This window comes from Capsicum annuum, chromosome 6 (genome assembly GCF_002878395.1).
Source record: "Capsicum annuum cultivar UCD-10X-F1 chromosome 6, UCD10Xv1.1, whole genome shotgun sequence".
Taxonomy (NCBI): domain Eukaryota; kingdom Viridiplantae; phylum Streptophyta; class Magnoliopsida; order Solanales; family Solanaceae; genus Capsicum; species Capsicum annuum.
This window is the reverse complement of record NC_061116.1, coordinates 108,443,009-108,468,645: the sequence shown is the minus strand read 5'-3', so window position 1 is coordinate 108,468,645 and position 25,637 is coordinate 108,443,009. Positions and strand designations below refer to the sequence as shown.

The window sequence follows — 25,637 nt, the reverse complement described above, 5'->3', positions numbered from 1 at the left end:
TATTAATTACAAAACATTACAAAAACTGATTAATTTAGTTTTGCCAAACTTTGAGTGCAATAAATCAAAGTGTCAAACATGTGTGGAATCGAAGTATGCAAGACATCCTTATAAGTCAGTTGAAAGGAATTCCAATCCCTTAGATTTAATACACACTGATATTTATGATATGAAGCCAACACCATTACGTGGTGGGAAAAAGTATTTCATAACTTTTATTGACGATTGTACGAGGTATTGTTATGTCTATCTGCTAAATAGTAAGGATGAAGCAATAGATATATTTAGGCAATATAAAACTGAAGTTGAAAATTAGTTAGATAAAAAGATAAAAATGATAAGAAGTGATAGGGGTGGAGAATATGAATCTCCCTTCGTCGAAATATGTGTAGAGAATGGAATCGTCCATCAAACTATGACCCCGTATTCACCTCAATATAATGGAATTGTGGAAAGAAAAAACCAAACTGTGAAGGAAATGATGAATTCCTTACTTATAAGTTCTGGTTTACCACAAAACTTATGGGGGGAGGCTATCCTTACAGCCAATTGTACACTCAACAGAGTTTCCCATAGTAAGACGCAATCAATTCTTTATGAAAAATAGAAAGGAAGAAAACCCAACTTGAAATATTTAAAAGCGTGGGGGTATCTAGCAAAGGTCCAAATTCCTATGCCTAAAATGGTTAAGATAGGACCTAAGACGGTGGACTGCGTGTTCATAGGATATGCTAAAAGTAGTAAAGCATGTCGATTTTTGGTTCATAAATCCGAACATCTGGATATTAATGAAAATATGGTAATTGAATCAGACAATACTGAATTCTTAGAAAATATTTACCTGTATAAAATTAGACATAAACAGTCTAGTGAAGGATTTGAACGACCTCGAATGAACCAAGTGAGAATGTACATAATGAAGAAAATCTAAGACGTAGTATACATCAAAGAATGTCTACTTCATTTGGATCAGATTTTGTAACATTTCTCTTAAAAAGTAAGCCTCAAATATTTAGGGAAGCGATGACATCTTCAGACTTATCCTTTTGGAAAGAGGTAGTCAATAGTTAGATTGATTTAATCTTAAGCAACCATACATGAGAATTGGTTGATCTTTCTTCCGGAAATAAACCTTTAGGTTCTAAATGGATCTTCAAATAGAATATGAAAACAGATGGTACTATTGACAAATATAAGGAAAGACTTGTAGTAAAGGGCTTCAAACAAAAAAAAGGCCTTGATTACTTTGATACATACTCACAAGAAATAAGGATAACATCGATTCGAATGTTAATTGCCTTAGCGCCGGTATATGATCTTCCAATCCAGTAAATGGATATGAAAACCGCTTTTCTAAATAGAGAATTGGAGGAAGAAATATTCATGGAATAGCCTAAGGTTTTTGTGGTTCTCAGAAAAAAAACAAGGTGCGTAAACTTATCAAGTCATTATATGGACTAAAGCAAGAACCAAAACAATGGCATGCGAAGTTTGACCAAACCATGTTAGCAAACAAATTCAAAATAAATGAATAAGTCATTGTATGTTTATATGTGGATGATATGTTGATCATCAGTAGAGACATTTCTAACATAAATGCAATAAAATGAATGCTCGAGAGCAAGTTTTATACTAAAGACCTTGGAGTTGCAGATGTAATCTTAGGTATAAGAATCCATCGAACTCCACAAGGGTTGGCATTGTCACAGTCTCATTATATCAAAAAGATACTTGACAAGTTCAAGTATATGTAATTCAGTATTTCTAAGACTTCATTGGATGCGAGCTTTGCACTTCGAAAGAATGAAGGTGAAAGTGACTTGCTATTGGAGTACGCAAGAGTATTGGGATGTTTAATGTATATAATGAACTATAAATGACTAGACATAGCATGCATTATCAGTAAATTGAGTCGGTACATGAGTAATCCCAACAAAACTCACTGGATGGCAATGAAAAGAGTTTTGGGGTATCTTAAATACACTCAAGATTATGCTTTGCATTATAATAAATATCTTGTGGTACTTGAAGGATATAGTGATGAAAATTAGATCACCGGATCAAACGAAGTAAAATCCACAAGTAGATATGTATTTACTATCGGTGAAGGAGTAGTCTCTTAGAAATCATCCAAACAGACTTGTATTGCTCGCTCTAATATGGAATCTGAATTTATCGCATTGGATAAAGCCGGTGAAGAAGCAGAATGAATCCAAAATTTCTTAGAATATATTTCTTATTGGCCCAAGCCAGTGGCACTAGTATGTATACACTGTGATATCCAAGAGGTAATAGGTAGGACAAGGAGCATGATGTACAACGGTAAATCTCATCACATACAATGGAGACATAATATTGTTAGGGAACTTCTCACTAGTGGAATTATCATTGTTGACTATGTAAAGTTAAAGGATAATGTGTCGGATCCACTTATAAAAGGCCTATCTAGAGAAGGAGTGGAAATGACATCTAAGAAAATGGGTTTAAGGCCTAGGACAAGTCAGTATGGCGGTAACTTTACCTAGCAGGCTGGAGATCCCAAGAGCTAGGTTCAAGGAGATAAAATAATATTTTGTCTGACAGGTTCAACATTGTCAATTACCCAACCCATTCTCATGATATAGACTATGTATAGTAATCAAGGATAAGACTTAAAGTGAAAAGTCTTTTAATGATTATCTAAATTTGGTATTTGACCAAATAGTTTAATCTATAGGATTAAACATTTAGAAATCACCGATGTGAGCAAGAAATGGAAGACACTTCAAGGAGAATGTTAGTAATGAACTGTTCTCTAAGCTCTCACAAAACTAGGATGTGTTCATGGCTGAAAAAAACAAAATCGTGAGAACTATAAATGGTAAAAGGCTAGTTGTGTGACATGTGTTGTCTAGGTGTACATTAAAGCTCGACGGGTCAAAGATATCAAATCTAATGATTGACCGAGTGCATCTGATACATATTCACTATGAAAAGTTCAAAGGAAAACCCACTTATCCAAATGCAATCAGTCTTTGCTTGATGATCACATACTTTTTCGTAAAACTTTTACAAAAAATAGCCATTCCCCATTCATGTAGGGGATTGTTGGGCTCAATATGTATGAAAAAGGTGTGCATGGAAAATGGAGAGAAAAATGGTGGAAGAAAGGAGACACCAATTTAGAAGGTGTACTCTCAAAATTAGAAAGTTCACTAATTCTCCCACATTGGTGGGAGAAGGGAACTATGAAGTGTTTTTAATAGAAAGCACTTTCTCCACATACTAAGTGAGGCAAGAAATAAGAAATACCTTGTACCGTCATTGCTCGCTCACCCGGCTTGGCTTTGGATTTGGATTTGGATTTGTCAAATGATCTATCGATGAGATCTATATTTTTGGACAAAGTTTATTTCACGTAAATTTAATCTGAATGCCAAAAGAAAAGCGCACTAGTAATCCTCCATTTATATATGTATATAGATTTTGAAACAGTATTTTCTAAAATGATACACTGCTTCGAACTGATGCAATTGATCAATAAAATGATATGTCTGTTTAATGAACTGATGTACTATTTCATGAACTGGTATGTTTTTTTGGAGAAGGACACGTTCTTTGGGTAAACAGACATGAATTTCCTGAAATATTACACCATTTAAGTGAACCAATGTCACCTTTTCAAAGAAGCATCTCACAGGCTATACAAACCTGCTTTCATTCACAGGTTTTGATATGAATTTTTCTACAATAAACTCTCTTCTTGTCTTTACAAATACTCTGTGTGATCAGTCAATGCGTTAAGTGAGTTCGACGATATTCTAATTGTTTGAGGTACCACTATAGTTGTTCTATTTGGCCATTTTAACCAGGGAGAAAAATTCTGTAACCTCGGGTACAGTGAGGGGGATTATTTCCTTAAGGAAAGTTCTTGAATTTGGGCGACTTGGCAATTTCTGTTTCATCTTGATTTCTAAAAATAAAATACACTTCTAAGAAAGATCACTTTGATCTTGTGTTGAGGGTATTTTTTATACTTCATTGAGTTCTTGTTTTAAACTTGAACTAGTTGAAGTTGTTGTTTTGCATATACAGATTCTACGTACAAGTAGAAGGAAATGATAATTCTATTTTTTATACTTCACCTGTTGATATGATAATTCTCCTTTTTACGGTAATACGGGCACGACCACGAAGATGGAAGCATGTGAGAGTGTATTAAACTCGCGACTTAGAGTGTGAAAGTGAAGTGTGAAGAAGGGCTTGGAATGCACCCAAGCTGTCCCTATGTTGTACTCCAAGGGCGCGTATTTGGCACTCTTAATTAAAGGGTGTTTTTGGTCATTTTAACTTTTATTTGTAATATACTATAAATAGAACATTTTAGGGTTTCAGTAGTTATATTTTGATGATATTGTGAGTTTGTAACACTTGAAAAAATCCTCTCTAGTGGAGAGAAGACCACCAAACCTGAAACTAGGACAACTTGAGTGTGGATTCAGTTTTGTTGTGTTCTTGGCTTGGAAACATAGGTTCTTGGGGAGATTGACATCTCTCTTGTGTCCACATAAGAGTGTTGGTGTTGCTAGTACATGTATTAAGGGTTTTGGTGTTTGATACACACCTTAGTTCTTAGTTCTTGTGGTAGTTTATGTCACACTATCTATCTTTACTTTTTTGTAATCGTGTAGTGTTTGTTTCTTGTAATCTTAAACCTGTTGATTGTTGTTCTTTTCATATTGTTGTTATCACATATTGTTGCTGTTTTGGTGTAATATACACCTTGTTATATTATTCTTATTGTGTTGTTATTGCTTCCGAGACTTGGTCTAATTAGTCCTCAGGTTCCACTTGAATTATGGACTATTTTGAGCCATTTTTGTGTATTCTATTGATAATTCGTTATCATTTGGTATCAGAGCATGCTTGATTTTATTCCCACAAGATCAATCTTGGGCTTGCTTTCTTGAAAATTAAAAAAAAAAGTTGAAAACTGAAAAATCCAAAAGAAGCAAATCTATCCTGTTTTTGTGTTTGGACAGAAAGAACTTAGATCTAGGAGTCCTTTTGTGTGTTTTGTTATTTTTAGTGTTATATTTTTCATCACTAACACTAAAGGAGTCTAAATCTAAGTTTGAGCTTTAATTGTTGATGTTGTTATTGTGAACCTAAGTGTGGCCAGGTATTGGTGACCTTGTTGTTGTTGTAGAGTTGGACGTTGGATGTTTTTGTTATTTTAATCTTGTCCATGTGATTTTGTTGTAAATTGGTGGCCTAAGTAACATTTCCTTAAAGTTTTATAGCCTTGGTTATGTGTTGGTGGCTTTGCTGTTGTGGAATTGCAGTGGCCGTGTGGTTGTTGTTGTTGTCTTGGTGATTGTTGTTGTTCTTATTGATGAATGTTGTTGTAGTTCTTGATGTTCTTCACCCCCTTCATATTTTTTTGAAGATAAAGTGAATCTTAGATCTAAAAAGTGATGGTAGAAGGTGTCGGACATGTTAGTTTTGAAAGACTCTACAACCACCCAAAAACTTTTCAATCACTTCTCAACCACTTTCTATGATTTAAGGACCATGTTTTAAGGAAAAGGTACAAGTAAAGTCAAGCCTTGTTTTGAATTTGAAAAAGGGATTCAAGACTTGTATTTCCATCCTTAAAACAAATTCTACCAATTCCAAATTGTGAAGTGGTCAAGACTTGAAATTGGAGAATAAAAACTTAATAAAAAAATCGCAACCAATAGTGGACTGCCACATCACCTATTCACTGTTCATGCATCAAATTTAAACTCAAATTTCAGATTTCTTAGTTTTTTTTCTTGTTCCTTAGTTTCGTTTGTTGATTCTAGTACTAATTGACAAGCTATTACTCATCTATTAGATTGTAAGTTAGTTTTGAGTCCATTTGTTCGTGTTTGCATTATTTGTGTGCCTTTTGTCGTTTTGAATCGTTGTAACTTCTTGGCTCAAGTCCAATAAAATTTGTTTGAGTTTCAAACCAAAATCTATTCTGGATAAGAGTAGACTTCACTCCTTAATCTCCTTATGGGTTCTTAGCTGGCTTACAACACTTGTGAAGCTACGTGTGAGGCAATCAAAGTGTGTGAGTGTGGTGAGGCTATTTTGAGCTAACTAGCTTGTTGTTTTGTTTGTTGTTGTCTTGTCTTAGGAAATCATTGTAGAAGTGCATGATTATTTTGAACATAGTGTGTGATGAAAGATTGGCTATTAGCTTTGTTCCTAGAGATCATGTAACTAGAAATGATGAGAATATTGACATATGTCTTTTTGAGGATGGACATTTTGGCCGTAACTCCTTCCCCTTGAAATGTAGTCCTCTCTTAAAGATAAATGTCTTGTGTGATTGTGAGAATGGCACTATAGTGAAAGGAAAGAGTAGCCTCGGCCTGTTTCCTTGGTTACTTCTACTATTTGATCCCGGTTCCATCTTAGGGTGTGGAAGGAGTAGTCTCGACTTTTGTTCCTTATTTTTTGATGTTTATACTAGCCACTTCCTTTGTGATGTTGTACCAAAGATTTTCATTATTAACACAAAGGATTCTTGGTTGTACTTCAAGTGTGTACCACCGTGGCATGATGATGTTATTTATTTATTTTGCTAACTCTAACCCTCATGCCATGAGGACGTGTGCTTCTTTGTCTTCTCTTTGATTTTGCAAGGTATGGATTCGAGGCCGAATCCTTTTTTAAGAAGGGGAGGATGATACGACCATAAAGATGGACGCATGTGAGAATGTATTGAACCCGACACTTCGAGTGTGCAAGTGAAGTGTGAAGAAGGGCTTAGAACACACCCAAGCCGTCCCTATGTTGCACTCCAAGGGCGCCTATTTGGCACTCTTCATTAAAGGGTCCCTTTGGTCATTTTAACTTTTATTTGAAATACACTATAAATAGAACATTTTAGGGTTTTAGTAGTTAGATTTTGATGATATTGTGAGTTTGTAACACTTGAAAAAATCCTCTCTAGTGGAGATAATACCACTAAACCCAAAACTAGGACAACTTGAGTGTGGATTCACTTTTATTGTGTTCTTGGCTTGGAAACGTAGGTGCTTCGGGAGATTAACGTCCCTCTTGTGTCCACACAAGAGTTAGTGTTGCTAGTAGATGTATTAAGGATTTTGGTGTTTGATACATACCTTAGTTCTTAGTTCTTGTAGCAGTTTATGTCACACTATCTATCTTTACTTTCTTGTAATCGTGTAGTATTTGTTTCTTGTAATCTTAAACCCGTTGATTGTTGTTCTTTCCATATTATTGTTCATCACATATTTTTGCTATTTTGGTGTAATATACACCTTGTTATCTTGTTCTTATTGTGGTATTATTTCTGCCGAGACTTGGTCTCAATTGTTCCTCGGGTTCTATTTGAATTGTGTAATGTTTTGAGCCATTTTCGTGTGTTTCGAAGATTATTTGTTATCATACAGGCAAGAGGCCTTGTTTCAATATTCAACCCTCTGCAATGAGGTTGTGATTTAACATAACAAGATTCTTAAGTATTGTTGATTTACTATGCATATTTGTAACGCCCCGGAAAACGGGTCCCGAAGCGTCACACGGTGCTTGAGGCTACGAGTAGCCCCAAGCGAACCATTTGAGCCACTTTCATTCAGTTCAACACAAATCAACAAGGTTTTCATAAATAACCCTCAAATATCAACAGAGTAATCATCATCCAAGAATAAAAGAATTTAAGAAAGATAACAAAATACGACTTATTAGTCAACTCCCAACATCTATACTAGTCTGACATGCCTCGAAGAAAATCAATAAAACCAGCGAGCCATTGAGACATGTCCCAACTGACTCATACACAGTTATCAAATGTAAACAATTCCATGAAAACAACATCAGACATCACGTCCTCGAAATATGAGGACTCACCACAACAGAGGATGTAGAACAGCGTGCCCAAAGAATTACTGTCGAACCTGGAACTGAGCACCTGAACCTACATTCTGAGAAAATGCAGCCCACATCCGAAGATATGGGTTAGTACCATGGAAAGGAACCGAGTATATGGGGGTGTATGCAGTTGTATAAACATCATCATCATAAATATTTATAAGAAATATACAGGATGTATGAAAGACTCACATAGCCCGAAGAAAATCATCATAGTCATGAAAGGATGAAATAAGTATAATAACACATGTGAGTCATCATATAATTTGTCAATCACTTTTAGTTCATAAAGAATATCAATTCTCATAATGTAAATATCATTTAAATCTTTCTAAAGAATAACTTTCACAATTCCATTTTCAAATCACTTCACCATTCACCATAGACACAAGGAAACACACACACACTGGGAGATCCTATAACCGACATAAACCATGTGAGCTACATGGACGTACAACCCATGTTGGGGAGAGCCGTCCTATCCTTGCCATCAGAGTAGGACTATTGATATCAAAATCCACACAAACTAGCGATTACTATATAAATCAGCCTCAGGCTCACTCCTATGGGGGTACGTAGTTCTACGGAAGTAAAGTCGCTTTATACCTCCCACTCGGTGCTAAAGATTTCTCCCGGACTTAGCTTAGATCATTTCAAAGACAATCCACAACAAAACAATTTTAGTAATATATAAATATACATCGGGAGCCATCATGCTTCCCATCTATCAAAATCAACCACGTTGTGGATTTCTTTCACACTCGAGTTCAAAACAACTCCATTAAGATCAAAAGGTCAAATCATTCAAAATATCTCAAATATTCAACATCAACATGCTTATAACACATACTTTCTAAAAAAAACACAATTTCCAATGGGGATTCACGACCCAAATATCAAAATCATGATAAATATCATTTAAGATTCATGCTTTATATCTCCACACATGTAAATTCATCTTTCAAAATCATAAACATAAAGATTTCATAATAATCATCATAAGATATGGGTTCATGCTTCAAATTCGTAAAAATCAAATAAAAATCATGCCTTTGTAAAGATAATTACTTTTGGGCACAAGAACGAAAGAGAGTTCTTGTTGAAAAACCCCACATACCTTAAATGATGAACTTTAGATCAATACTCATTTTTGAGATGTTAATCATGCCTTTGAATGATGGTTCTTGGAGTTCTTGAACTAGGAACTTGGAATCTTGAATAAATTTGCAGAATTAATGGTGAACTTTGGAGGTACTTGAAGTTGGATGTAGGAGCTTAGGGTTTTCTTTTTGAGGGAATTTGATGAAATATAACATATAATGCTTCTAATAGGCATTAATATAGGGTTTGGATGGATTTTGGGTGAGGGGAAATGACCAAAACGCCCCTAAAAATTAAATAATTCTTGAATCTGTCCTTTGATGGACTGTTTTGATAGTCTAAAGTAGATCAACCATAACGTTTTACTCTGATATCCAAAATGGATAAAACCAATTTCATTAGAAAGAGCACTCTCATATCTTTCCGTTGATGTATAGTATCTCATCCAGATCATTGTGTACAAGGAGTTATGATAGTTTGAAGTTAATCCAAAAATTTGCTTTCGATAGGCTGAAGTAGATAGATCATAACTTTTTGCTCCGATAGACAAATTGGATAAAACCAATTTCATTGGAAAGAGGACTCGCAGAGCTTTTTATTGATATATAGTATATCACCCATATCATTATGTACAAAGAGTTATGATCATTTAAAGTTGGAGCAAAAATACGCCAGGCCTCAGTACTTTTTCCTGCACGTTTTACTGTTCACTACTATTCACAGTTCGATCGGAATGTTCATAACTCGTCGCTCGGGTGTTCGTTTTAGATGATACACATATCATTGGAAAGAGTATTCGATACTATACACAATGATAGGTCATAATATAAGACATTCCGCATGGAAAATTTATAATTCATTCTAGAAGAACCCAACATGTTTACGCATAAAATTTCAATGAAAAATTTCCCAGGGTATTACATCATCCCCCCTTGAAAACATTCATCCTCGAATGATGCTAGACATGCCAAGATTAGATAGGGAATAGAGCATACATCTGAAACCATTCGTTAGACTCATCAGCACATCGTTTCTCACTCTGAATGGAACATAGAATGCATAAATTCAAGAAACTACAGCTAAACACATAATAAATGACAGCTGAACTGTTGCAACTTTTATCAAAAGTACATGATTTAGGAAATAACGGTACCTTCGGCTTGATTGGATTTCGTGGAAAATAGGTGTGGGTACTTGGATCGCATATCCTCCTCAGCTTCCCAAGTTGCACCGTCAACAGATTGGTTTCGCCACAACACCTTGACCAAGGGAACTTCTTTGTTCCTTAGTCTTCGAACACTGAATTCAAGAATCTCAACAGGAATCTCATCAAAAGAACGATTTTCTTGAATGTCAGCACTCACAGAGGAAACCACTACCACAACATCGCTAATATGCTTTCTAAGCATAGAGACATGGAATATTGGATGAACAGAGGACAATTCGGAAGGCAACTCGACCTCATAAGCTACCTTACCAACACGGCTAAGAATTTTGTAAGGACCAACGTAACGGGCACTAAGCTTCCCCTTCTTTCCAAATTTCTTCACCCTCCTCTTGGGTGAAATTTTCAGATACACTAGGTCACCAACTTCAAACTCAAGGTCTCTCCTTCTAACATCCGCATATGACTTCTGATGACTTTGCATAGTTTTCAACCTTTCCCTAATCAACTTAACTTTTTCCATAGCCTCAAATGCCGAATCAAGACCACTCACATCCACTTCACCACCTCGAACCAACCTATGGGTGATCTACACTTCCTTCCATATAAGGCTTCAAACGGAGCCATGCCAATACTAGAGTGGAAACTGTTATTGTAAGTAAACTCTATCAACGGTAAGTGATCATCCCAACTTTCCTTAAAGTCAAGTTCACAAGCTCTCAACATATCCTCTAAGATCTGGATGGTCCGCTCAGCCTGACCATCAATCTGCGGATGAAAAGCAGAACTCAAAAGCACTTGGGTACTAAGACCTTTCTGAAAAGCTTTTCAAAATTACGAAGTAAACTGTGTACCCCTATCCGAAATGATAGACAAGGGAACTCCATGCAGTCTGTCTAGCTCTCAGATATACAATCTAGCGTAATCCTCAGCAGTATATGAAGTATGAACAGGCAAGAAATGATCATACTTAGTCAACCTATCAACCACAACCCAAATGGAATAATGATGGCATCGGGAAGGAGGTAAACCAATCACGAAGTCCATATTTATCTCTTTCCACTTCCACGTGGGAATACTAAACTGTTGCATCATACCACCAGGTATTTATGTTCAACCTTAACCTATTGGGATGTTGCACACTTAGCTACAAAAGCTGTTATATCTTTCTTTATGCCACTCCACCAATAGATTTCCCAAAAGTCTCGGTACATCTTGGTGGCACCAGGATGAATAGAATATCGCGCCCCGTGCACTTCAGCCATAATCCTCTGTCTTAGATCATCAACATTCGGGACACACAATCTACCCGACAATCTCAACACACCATCTCTCCCTTGGGAGAAAACCTCTACTTTTTGGTCCTTGACTAACTCCTTCAGTCTGACCAAACTAGCATCTAAGTATTGCTTTTCCTTCACTTTCGAAACCAAGGAGGATTCGAAACTACTCTGAACCCCTATACTACCTTCAGCAGAGTCAGAAAACCTAACCCCCAATCTAGCCAAACGATGTACATCACGAGCCAACTCTTTCTTACCGTTTACCACATGCAAAACACTACCCATGGACACTCTACTTAGGGCATCCGCCACAATATTGGCCTTGCTCGGATGGTATAACACACTCATATCATAGTCCTTTAACAATTCTAACCATCGTCTCTGCCTAAGATTCAATTCTCTCTGGGTAAACACATACTGCAGACTCTTATGATCAGTGAAAACATCAACATAGACACCATACAAATAGTGTCTCCAGATTTTCAAAGCAAACACAACAACAACCAACTCAAGGTCATGGGTGGGGTAATTTTTCTTATGGGGTTTCAACTGTCTAGAAGCATAAGCTATCACCTTACCCTTCTGCATCAATACGCAACCCGACCCAACTCTCAAAGCATCATAGTACACAACAAAACCATCAACACATCAAGCAAAGTCAAAATAGGGGCTGAAGTGAGTCGAGTCTTCAACTCCTGAAAACTCTTCTCACAAGATTCGGACCACAAGAACTTCACTTTCTTTTGGGTGAACCGAGTCATAGGAGACACTATAGAGGAGAAACCCTCAACAAAACGATGGTAATAGCTAGCTAAACCCAAGAAACTTCAAATATCAGTCGGAGAAATAGGTCTAGGCTAATTTCTAATAGCTTCGGTCTTTTGGGGATCAACTCTAATACCCTCGGAAGAAATGATATGACCCAGAAAAGCAACTGACCTTAGCCAAAACTCAGACGTACTGAACTTGGAAAATAACTTATGATCTCTGAGGGTTTACAAGACAGTTCAGAGATGATCAGAATGTTCATCCTCACTACGGGAGTACAGTAGTATATCATCGATGAACACTATGACAAACATATCCAGATATAGTCCGAACACTCAATTCATGAGGTCCATGAAAGCTTCTGGGGAATTAGTTAACCCGAGAGACATAACAAGAAACTCAAAATGGCCATAATGAGTTCAGAAAGTGGTTTTTGAGATGTCACACTCCCTAACTTTGAGTTGATGATAGCTGGAACAAAGGTCTATCTTTGAGAGATAACTTGCACCTTGCAATTGGTCAAACAAATCATCTATTCTCGGAAGGGGGTACTTATTTTTGATGGTGACTTTATTCAGTTGGCGGTAATCAATGCACATACGCAAAGAGCGATCTCTCTTTCTCACAAACAATACAGGAGCACCCCAATGAGAAACACTGGGTCTTATGAAACCCTTATCTAGTAGATCTTTGAGTTTCTCTTTCAACTCCTTAAGTTTTGTAGTGGCCATACGGTAAGAAGGAATAGAAATAGGCTGAGTATCAGGAAGAAGATCAATCCCAAACTCTATCTCTCTATCAGGAGGTATCCCTGGGAGATCATCTGTAAAGACATTACAAAAATCATTGATGATGTTAACATACTGGAGAGTTAGAGTCTCAAACTTAGTGTCTTTGACTCTAACCAAATGGTAAATATACCCCTTGGAAATAAGCTTTCTAGCTTTGAGGTAAGAGATAAAATGACTCTTGGGTGACACAGAATTCCCAGACCACTCAAACACGGATGCACCCAAAAACTAAAATTTGACCACTCAGGTCCGACAATCAATAGAGGCATAAGAAGAATATAGCCAGTCCATACCCAGAATCACATCAAAATTTACCATGTCTAACTTAATCAGATCAGCCAACAAGACTCTATGAAAAACGGTAATAGGACACTTTTTATACACTTTCTGGGCAATAATAGAATCACCCACTAGGGTAGAAACTAGGATAGGCTCAGGAATAATCTAAGGACTCATTTCAAAATTCACAGCAATCAAAGGTGTAACATATGAGAAACTGGATCCAGGATCCAACAAAGCATACACATCAAACTGAAATATACGAGCATACCAGTAACAACATCGGGAGAGTCCTCCTATTTCTGGTGAGACGGTAAAGCATAGAATCTATTCTGGCACTACCCGCCAGCATTGCTAGAAGAGGCACCCTGAGCTGGGGCTGGACGTGTCGTTGGAACTGGAGCACTAACAGTCTGAGTCTGGGTCTGAGGGCAATAGTCATGATGCCCTTGTCCATCCTATGGAAAATCTCTAACTCTGTGACCCATGTTACCACACCAGAAACAACCTCTCTTCTCACCCAAACACTCATCCAAATGAGCCCTACCACACTTAGGACACAGGGGACAATTTGGCTTACTTCCAGCACTATACTGGGACCTGGATGCATATGACCTGCTACCTTGCGCCTGCCTACCTCTAGGAATGGGAGAACTAACAGATGATGGTGCTGGCATAGACTAATGATCCTGATACTGAGGGCGACTCCCTCCCTACGATTTAGTCTGACCCTATCCGTATTGCTTGGACCTAGCTCTCTTATTCCCTCTCATTCTATCTTTCTCCTTAATCTTGTCTGCCTTAATCTGTTGGGCATGATTTATCAGCCTAGAAAGATATATCTCACTATTCAGCATAGCATACCTATACTCCTTAACCACATAATTAGACACTCCAGTCATAAACTTACTCAAACTAGCCCGATTATCAGCGACTAAGTCAGGAGAATACTTGGCTAACTGATTGAACTTTAGACAATACTCCCTAATAGTCATAGAGCCCTGTCGCAGGTTCATAAACTCTTCCACCTTTGCCTCCCTCATCTCCAAAGGGAAAAACTTATCCAGGAATGTATCCTGGAACTCTTGCCAAGTTGTAGGGACAACTCCCTCACCTTTACCTTTCCTTCAAGAAACAACCCAGTCATAAGCAAGGTCTTTCAACCTATACGCAGCCAACTCTACTCTATGTTCTTCAGATACATGCATCACCTGAGTAATCTTCTACACCTCCTCTAAAAACAACCGTGGATCCTCATCAGACTTAGATCCATATAATTCCGACGGATTCAACTGCATGAAGTCACGAATCCTGGTAGCAGCTGAATCACCTCCCTACTACTGTAGAGCTGGGGCCTGGTTGGCCTAAAAATTTATAGTAATAGCTTGGGCCAGCGCCTGAAAGGCTGCTCAAAATTCAGTATGAGACATACTTTCATTCAATGGGTCAGTAGGTTGAGGTTGCTGACCATCATTATTTCTTCTCACTAGATGTGGAGGTATATTTTTGAAAGAGGAGAGCACGAATCAATAGCAGAGAGAGACACTTTAAGCACGATAGACTTCTGAAAGAAAGAATCACACTTTTTCCCAAAAGATCTTGTAGCCTCTTGCTCATAGATATGGCATGCTATACACCGATGATTAAGACTCTACTTAATGCGGCTTGTCAGACTCCCTAGGATACCTTAAAACCTTTGGCTCTGATACCAAGTTTGTAATGCCCTGAAAAATGGGTCCCAGAGCATCACATGGTGCTTGAGGCTACGAGTAGCCCCAAGCTAATCCTTTGAGCCATTTTCATTCAGTTCAATACAAATCAACGGGGTTTCCATAAATAAACCTCAAATATCAATAGAGTAATCATCATCCAAGAATAAAAGAATTTCAGAATGATAACAAAATACGACTTATTAGTCAACTCCCAACATCTATACTAGTCTGACAAACCTCTAAGAAAATCAATAAAACCAGCGAGCCATTGAGACATGCCCTAACTGACTCATACTCAGTTATTAAATAAAAATAATTTCGTGAAACCAGCATCAGACATCACGTCCTCAGAATATGAGGACTCACCACAACAGAGGATGTAGAATAGCGTGCCCAAAGAATCACTATCGAACCTGAAACTGAGCACCTGAACCTACATTCTGAGAAAATGCAGCCCACACCCGAAGATGTGAATCAGTACCATGGAAAGGAACCGAGTATATAGGGGTGTATGCAGTTGTATAAATATCATCATCATAAATATTTATAAAAAATATGCAGGATGTATGAAAGACTCACATAGCCTGAAGAAAATCATCATAATCATGAGAGGATAAAATAAGTACAATAACATATGTGAGTCATCATATAATTTGTCAATCACTTTCAGTTCATCAAGAATATCAATTCTCATAATGTAAATATTGTTTAAATCTTTCGAAAGAATAACTTTCACAATTTCACTTTTAAATCACTTCACCATTCACCATATACACAAGGAAACACACACACTGGGAGATCCTATAACCGACATAAACCATGTGAGCTGCATGGAGTCCAACGTACAACCTATGTTGGGGAGATCCGTCCTATCCTTGCCATCGGAGTAGGACTATCAATATCAAAATCCACACAAACTAGCAATTACTATATAAATCAGCCTTAGGCTCACTCCTATGGGGGCATGTAGTTCTAGGGAAGTAAGGTCGCTTTATACCTCCCACTCGATGCTAAAGATTTCTCCCAGGCTTAGCTCAGATTATTTCAAAGACAATCCACAGGAAAACAATTTTAGTAATATATAAATATACATCGGGAGCCATCATGCTTCCCATCTATCAAAATCAACCACGTTGTGGATTTCTTTCACACTTCAGTTCAAAACAACTCCGTTAAGACCAAAAGGTCGAATCATTCAAAATATCTCAAATATTCAACATCAACGTGCTTATAACACACACTTTCTAAAAAAATATAATTTCCAATGGGGATTCACGATCCAAATATCAAAATCATAATAAATATCATTCAAGATTCATGCTTTATATCTCCACATATGTAAAGTCATCTTTCAAAATCATAAACATCAAGATTTCATAATAATCATCATAAGATATGGGTTCATGCTTCAAATTCATAAAAATCAAATAAAAATCATGCCTTTGTAAAGAAAATTACTTTTTGGCATAAGAATGAAAGAGAGTTCTTGTTGAAAAATCCCACATACCTTGAATGATGAACTTTAGATCGATACTCATTTTTGAGATGTTAATCGTGCCTTTGAATGATGGTTCTTGGAGTTCTTGAACTAGGAACTTGGAATCTTGAATAAATTTGCAGAATTAATGGTGAACTTTGGAGGTTCTTGAAGTTGGGTATAGGAGCTTAGGGTTTTCTTTTTGAGGGAATTTGATGAAATATAACATATAATGCTTCTAATAGGCTTTAATATAGGGTTTGGACGGATTTTATGTGAGGGGAAATGACCAAAATGCCCCTAAAAATAAAATAATTCTCGAATCTGTCCTTTGGTGGACTGTTTTGATAGTCTGAAGTAGATCAATTATAACGTTTTACTCCGATATCCAAATTGGATGAAACTAATTTCATTAGAAAGAGGAATCTCATGTCTTTTCGTTCATATATAGTATCTCACCCAGATCATTGTGTAGGAGGAGTTATGATCATTTGAAGTTGACCCAAAAATTCACTTTTGGTAGGCTGAAGTAGATCGACCATAACTTTTTGGTCCGATAGAAAAATTGGATAAAATTAATTTCATTGGAAAGAGGACTCACAGAGCTTTCCATTGATATATATTAGATCACCTAGATCATTATGTACAAGGAGTTATGATCATTTAAAGTTGGAGAAAGAATACGCCAGGCCTCAGTACTTTTTCCTGCACGTTTTACTGTTCACTACTATTCACGGTTCGATCGGAATGTTCATAACTCGTCGCTCGGGTGTCCGTTTTGGATGATACACATATCATTGGAAATATTATTCGATACTCTACGCAATGGTGGGTCATAATCTAAGACATTCTGTATGGAAAATTTATAATTCATTCTAGAAGATACAATCGAACACGTTTACGCACAAAATTTCAACAAAAAATTTCCCGGGGTATTACAGATCATCTCTTACTTAACCATCCTAGAACTAGGTAAAATCAATCAAGCAAGTTCTAGATTCCAGCACCACCGAGAACTCAGTAAACCTGACACACACTTGCACAGGGCTACACTACTAGGTACTAGTTATCCAACTATGCAATTATTTTGTCCTAAACTGTATTATCCTTAATCCTAATGCCATTATTAGATACTTGAAAGTTTCATACAAATATACAAATCACGCAATTACTAAAACAAAATTTTTAAGAGGGTTCAAAATTTGCAACATTTTTTATTCTTTTCAGCATAAAGTTAACACCACTTTTCATAATAGCATTTCAAAAATCAGCAGTGCTTCATCAATCACAAAGTAAAAATAGAAACAGAATCAAAATCTTTTAATACATCAAAAAATTTTCAAAATCTATTAATGATAATCAAAAATCAAAAATCCGCTGCCATAGGTGCACTGATCTACTCCCTATCTCAGCTGCCCACATCAACCCGCAAGTCATAACAGACTTTTAGTCTTAGCTACATCTAAAAATTTTCAAATTGCTCCCCAAAGTATTCAGAATAATCCCGCCCCCAACTAAAGAATGTTTCATTTTCCCTACTGTTACAAAAATAAAATAGAGTAAGGATAAGAGTCATATCTAGGCGCTCAAGATGCCGGAGCATCAACATCAGAACATGGGCCATCAAGTCAGGTCCCACTCTTGTCAGCTACCATCCTAATAACTGGGACTGAATCAACAGTAGTAGGGAAAAAATAGCAACCCTCTTAGTATCAGTAACTAGAGCTCTCGACCCACCAACTTCTATGCCATCTTCTTGGCTCACCTCATCCTAGATACTCTCGAGTCTGGCTTTCTTCTCAGCTATTTTATCTTCTATCTTCTTTCTTTTTTTTCTCTTCTTTAGTCTCTTTAACTTGTACAGCCATCGGATCTACCCAAATGCAAGGCACCTCGATTGTGGGAATTCGAGTCTCCACAACTATCTCAACAACAATCAGCCTCTCATACAACTCAGTGACCATATTTTTTATCTCAGCAATCTTTGCTCGGACATCAACAATATTGGTCGCCTGCCTAGTACCTAGCTGTCGAGTAATCCTTGACTCAAGTATATCTAGGCACCCTTGGACTCGTTTATTATGTGCCTTAAACTATCGATCCATCCAACTTCATAATCCGCCCTTCATATGGCCTACCTTTGCAGTGAGCGTACCTAGTTGGGTCATAACCTCTGTCCAAGCAGCCTAAGAAATTATCAAAACACCAAGAGGAATGCCCCGTGGCCTAGGTGGAATAGAATAGACTGGCACTGAATGTGCCCGCTATATCTGTGGGTTTTTCCTCAGTCTATGTACCTATATTAATAGCCTCAGCTAGAATAGGGGTATCTGTCTGGTTTTCTTGCAGAAATACTCCTGCCATAGCATCTACACCCTATCATATAATTTTGGCCAGAGGGTTTACCACATCACGAATTAGCCCGATATTAAATTTTATTTGGGCCTCAATCATCTCATCAATCCTGGGTATCTCTACAACTCTCGCTGCCAAGCAGATCTGAGTAATTATACAGGGGTAGGCCAATAATGCCTTCTAACCCCCAATAACCCTATCTCTTATCTCTCAGGCTAGGAACTCGCCAACATCAAATGCATAGCCAGCTGTGAAACTGGTTATCATGGCTACCCAAATTAGGATCAAGACATCATCTCCAGTAGTCGGACATAGCCTGTGTCGCGATAGTGTCTACCAAGCTTTGCCCTCAAAGTTGAGGGTACCCTTCTTTATCTACTGTGAATCTATGAAACCACGTTCTACCTAAATAATATACATGTTATTTGAAGCTATACACTTTGCCATCTATCTAAACATCACCAACTTATCATTGGTACCCAGCGACCATTTAGTTATATTTTTTATCTCCACCATTCAATAGTCCATCTCAGTTGTGTTGGCCGGGGCTTAATATTCTAGCCCATATAGAAATCTCCCTATAGTTATGAGAGAGATATCAACTCAAACTCCTTTAACCACGAGGGATGTGATAGGCTCACCTCCTTTCTATTGTTGGCGCTGTGGATATTGCCACTGAAGTTCTCCTTTATATTCGACATAGAACTCACAAACCAGTATCTCACTGTATCTACCCGATGCTTTTATTATCCAGTCAAAACCATAGTTACGGAACCATTCTTCAAACTAGGGATTCATCCATCCCTATAGTGGTCATTTTTCTCTCCAGATATAGCACCCTTTTTATTTTACCGCTTGATAGACAAAAAAGCCCTGTGTTAAATATTTCCTACATGCTGGGGTACCCCCATTATTCAATGATGGGAACCAGAGAAGAGGCCAATGTGAGTGGAGGCCATGTTTATCTATCGGGATAGCATCTACCTTAAGCCCCTGAGCATCATTTAAACTCTCTTCTGTTGAACTAGATTCAGCCTTGTCATCATCATCATTAATAGGAAGAGATGTATGTGGAGGAGACACAATTGCATTTTTTCTCCTTGGTCCCTTTGGTGGTGGTGTTTTAGACTCTTGGGGAACGACCTTCTTCCCATTTGACTTAGAAGCTTCCTTTTCTTTCTAAACAACTTTTGTTGATGTGGTTCTATCATATTCTTCTCCAAAGCTTTCAAACAGCTTTCGAAGAAGCTGGTTTCCTTACTTTTGATTGGTGTTTAATTGGTCACTTTCTTAGCACTAGTTTTGGAGGATGAAGTTCTTTAGAAGCATTGTACCTGCAAATTCACTATTATTATAACTAAGAAAAGAAAAAAATAAAAAAATAAAACACAAGTTCAATGTGATTGGTTTGAGTTGGGTACAAGTGGTGGGTACTGATCGTACCTATTAGATACGACTTGTATAACTATTCTGCTTACGAATCCTCCTTACCAGTAATTTTGGATAGGTATGACTCATGAACAATAGTCATAAGCAAGTCAAAAACATTAATTCTATTTTAATTCTTCTTGGAGGGGGTACGACTAGTGTACACAGGTTGTATGGTTTGGATACAGTTCGTATGGTTGAGTCGTATCTATTCCAGAACATTGAATTTGTTAGACTTCCATATTGTCAATGGGTATGAGTCTCATTATGACTCTCATATCGGTGGGTACGAGTATTAAGGAGTCTCGTATCCACTAAACATAGAAGTCCAGCTTCAATGTTTGACTCCAACAAAAATTCCTAAAGTACCCACGACAAAGTTTTTGCTATATCCAGCACTTAAACACACCTAGACATCAAAATCCTTTCCTAAACCCTAAGTCTACCCCCATTTCCAAATTTCATCACAAATAACACAACTAGGGTACCAACAAATCAATAAATGTAGAAATTCTACTTACATGGCATTTACAATAACACATACTCTCATTTCAACTTGAAAAATAGTAAAGAATAAGTTGAGAAACTTACTTGATTAGTGGAGTAGTAGATTTCAATTTTGATCTTTTTTTGCCTCAAATTCGAGTTAATCCCATATCAATTGACAATTTTAAGGTTGTTGGTAGTTAATTCAAGCTGAAAATAAGTTGATTTTATGGATTGAAAGTTCAACATTGGGGTGAATTTTATGCGGGTACGAGTTATAAGCATTGGTCACCTTTTTCAAAAACCCTCTTCTCAATCTTGCGGTCATGATGCAACTTCATCTTCTCTTTATAAATGATTGAACTTTCATATGCCCGGAGCCAGAATTCATCCAACTTATTGATGTTATTGAACCTCAACTTGGCTGAATCCTTCTACTCTAAATTCAGCTTCTTCAACGCCCATAGTGCCTTATGCTCAAGCTCAATAGGTAAATGGCAAGCCTTGCTATACATTAGCTGATAAGGTAAAGCACCTATGGGGGTTTTGTAAGCTGTGCGAAGGCCCATAATACATCATCTAACTTTCTTGCCCAATCAGTTCTATTGGCATTCATAATCTTCGCCAATGTGGACTTGATTTCTTTATTGGATACTTTAACTTGTCTACTAGTCTGCGGAGATAAGGTGTTTTCACTTTGCGATTGACTCCATATTTATCAAGAAGACTCTTGAATAGATGATTGCAAAAATGTGACCCTCCGTCACTAATAATGGTACGTAGTATGTCAAACTAAGAGAAGATGTCCTTCCTAAAAAATGTGGTGACACTCCCTGCTTTATTATTAGGAAGCGCAATTGCTTTCACCCACTTCAAAACATAGTCAACAGCCACAAGTATGAACTTAATGCCACATGAACTTACGAAAGGTCCAATAAACTCTATGCCCTATACATCAAACACTTCTAATTCCAAAATAGGGGTCATAGGTAATTCATGTCTTCTAGAAATAGTACCTTATCACTATATTGATCACAGGCAGCAACATAGTCATGAGCATCTTTGTATATGGTCAGCCAATAGTATCCGCATTATAGGATCTTATTAGCTTTGTGGGCCCCTCTATGTTGACCTCCAAATGGCGATGAATGACAAGCTTCAAGTATGCTCATCATCTCCACTTCATGTATGCATATGTGAATGATTCCATCTGCACAAATTTTGAAAAAATAAGGGTCATCCCAAAAAAATTTTCTTACCTCGTGCATGAACTTCTTTCTTTGCTGATATGAAAGATCTTTTGGGACTAGATCACTTTCTAAGTAATTTGCATAATCTGCAAACCATGGAATTAAATCTTGGGAAGCTACCAATATCTGTTCATCTGGAAAATTTTCATCAATCTCCAATCCCTTAGCAACATTTTCCATAACTTCTTCTTCTATTCTAGACAAGTGATATACAACTTGATTTTCTATGCCTTTTCTGTATTTCACCTTGAAATCAAATTCTTGCAACAACAACACCCAACGGATAATCCTCAGCTTTGCACCCTTCTTAGCCATTAAGTACCGCAATGCTACATGGTTTGTGTGCACAATCACCTTTTTCCCGATTAAGTAAGATCTAAACTTTTCAAAGTTAAAAACCACTGCCAATAACTCTTGGTCCATCACGATATAGTTTTTTTGAGTAGGATTTAGTGTCTTACTACCATAGTAGATGGGATAAAGGATCTTTTCTTTGGCCTAGTACAACCCCTAAGGCCAATCCGCTAGCATGACACATAATTTTAAAAGGTTAAGACCAATTAGGAGATACAATAATTTGAGCAGATACCAACTTCTCTTTTAGGCTTTCAAAAGCCTTTTTGCATACATCAACAAAATCAAATTTTACCTTTTTCTTGAGAAGCTTGTAAAGTGGACTAGCAATCTTCGAGAAGTCCTTGATATATTTCCTATAAAAACCTACATTCCTTAGAAAACTCCAAATTCCTTTTATAGAAATTAGGTAAGGTAATTTTTCAGTTACCTCAATCTTTTCTCGATCAACCACTATACCCCTCTTTGAAATTTTATGCTTAAGCACAATTCCTTCTTTGACCATGAAATGACACTTCTCCCAATTAAGAACCAAGTTACATTCTTCATGCCTCTGTAGAACTTTTGCCAAGTGAATAAGGCAGTCAACAAAAGAATCACCAACAACAAAAAAATTATCCAAAAAAACTTTAATAGTGTCTTCAACCATATCAGAGAAAATGGACATCATACATCTCTGAAATGTGTTTGGAGCATTGCATAGACCAAATAACATTCGTTTGAATGCAATAGTCCTATAAGGACATGTAAAGGTAGTATTCTCTTGGTCCTCAGGTACAATAGTGATCTGATTATAACCTGAGTATCTATCAAGTAAACAATACCATCCTCTGCCTGCTAATTGGTCTAGCATTTGATCCATCAATGTGTAACACCCCATATTTTTGTGTGTACTTGTTCTATTTATATGGAACTTGATATATCTTTGTGGTGTATATGGAGTTCTAAATAATTCCCATGTGGTTTAATATGACCAAGTATATACAAATTTTAAGTTAGATTAAAGAGTTAAGCACTAAAAATTGAGTATTTTGTTAAGGTGATTTCTTGACTTACTTAAGCTAGTAGGTGGATCACTTACCTGAGCTATTTAGATCAAGTTAATGGGATCAAGACCATGTATCAGATTAGGCCTTATATTAATGTACTCATTTGATCCCAAATTAGTAAAAGAGAAAGAAAATGGGAAAACAGGCCCAATACTCAAAGCTGCCAAATACCAAGTTAAAGAGAAGAAAAGGAGGAAAAATTGGTAGCTAAGGTCCAATAGTTTTTGATCCACAAAGGCCCAATATATTGGGAAAGTGTATACATCAATTAATTGACGAAATATGGCCCAAAAGTAAATAAATTCGTCCAAGAGCAGCTCCTATTTATGGATTGAAATCAGCAATTTTTCTCATTTTAACTTAGACAAAATTTTCAGCTTTCTAGGTTTTTCTCTCTTGTTCTCTCTTGGCTATGAAACAATCCTATAATTCCAAAAGGGTTCTTAGGATTGAACTTCCTTCCAAGCTAAAGTTAAGTGAACAATTCATGAGCTTGTACCATGGAAACTATGTGTTCTTTAAAATTAATTTCCGGACAGCCCTCTCTATAAGTTTGGGCAGTCCATTGTTCTTAGTTATTAAGGGATTTCTCTTTTCTCTTTTGATGTATGTGTGAAGGGATTAATCTATTGAGAAAATACACATTAATACACTAAAATACCAAGGAAATCAAGGTATGGTTTCTGTCCACTTTTGTCCTCTTTCCATATACATGTGTTGATAGAGGATTGCACATATTAGGTTGCTATTAAAGGACGATTGGGTGTTGTTGCAGACTGTTTTGTTTGTTTGTGTTGTGGGCTACCTGGTTGCTATTGGGAAAATGTGTGATTAGTTTGTATTGAATTATAGAAGATGGATGTGGTGATACACCACTGAATTTATGATTGTGTATGTCTATTGCTCATTTCATTTTGTGTATGTTGATTGGAAGGTGAAATGAAACTGAGGTTGTGTCGGGGGATATTATATGAATATGTATGGTATGTGAATGTAATTGGATTATAAGAGGGTTAAAGTGAGACCCTTTGTTGATAAATTAAGGGCTTACTTCCCAGCCATTAGTTTGGTGAAGTTAAATAGCCAAAATGTGATGTTTGGTGACTAATATTAGTTTGCCATATATTTCATTGTAGATAAGCAATCTAAAAGTTCAGGAAGTCGAGTTGGGATGGTATTGGAGTTTTACAACCAGGTATGTAAGGCATACTCTGTTTTGCACTCTTGGCATGAAAACAGATACTTGTTCCATCGAGTAAGCTTCCAAGGTCATCCAAAAACACGTGCTACATAATAGCACCTATGATATCCCATGTTACTAATGAACTTATTACCATTCTATAATGTGTTAAACCACCTCGATACATGCTTTCTACCTATCCTACATGCCTATTTTCACTAATAAATTTCAAAATTTCTTCGGTTACTCAAATAAGACCCATGTGTTATTTTTAGCTCCTAAACACTTCATTAGTGTGCCACAACTCCTTACTTCATTGTTATTGCATTGATATCCTATTTACATGTCTCTTATTTATAGATTATTGTTTCAAGGTATCATAAGGTTATGACCACCAAAGTAACAATCTCAAAAGGCTAATTAAACTAAGTAATAGAAATCTATAAAACGGGTGGCAGCTCAGGGGCATAAGCCTAGCATGGGCCGATCCCGATACTTTATATGTAGGTGGTAGCTTAGGGGCATAAGCCTAGTATGGGCCGATCCTGTTTTATTATTTACCACTGATCAGCTGGTCATTATATCATATGGATTACAAAAGTAACAAGGTAAAAGGAAGAAAGAAATGTAATGTATCCTGTTCCACAAGTAAATGTAAAGGTGGTCTACTAGCACTATTCTTACACTTGTTCCATATTTTTATTGAGCCTTTATGTCATGTATTGTTACTTTTTCGCCTTGCATACTCAGTACATTTTTTTTGTAATGGCTCCCCTTATAGGGGGACTTATATTTCATGCTACAGGCACAGGTGCTTTGGCAAACACGCCTTCTTAGTAGAAGCCCAGGATATCCATCTGCTATTGGTGAGCTCCAGTTTGATTCGGGGCTTTCCGAGTCAGTTTCATATATTTTTGGTATTGTATAAAAGTTAATAGTATGGTGGGGCTTTGTCCTGACCTTAGCTAAATTTTGTGTATCATCTAGAGGCTTTGTAGATCAATGTAAGTTAAGCATGGTAGTGTGTTATCTTGTAGATGTTATGGCC

At 36.9% G+C, this 25,637-nt stretch overlaps 1 pseudogene; it reads right to left on the bottom strand.

Moving 5' to 3' along the window:
• LOC107874239 overlaps positions 1-22,429 on the bottom strand; it is a 37,847-nt pseudogene extending 15,418 nt beyond the window's left edge.
• Between the last annotated feature and the right edge of the window lie 3,208 nt (positions 22,430-25,637).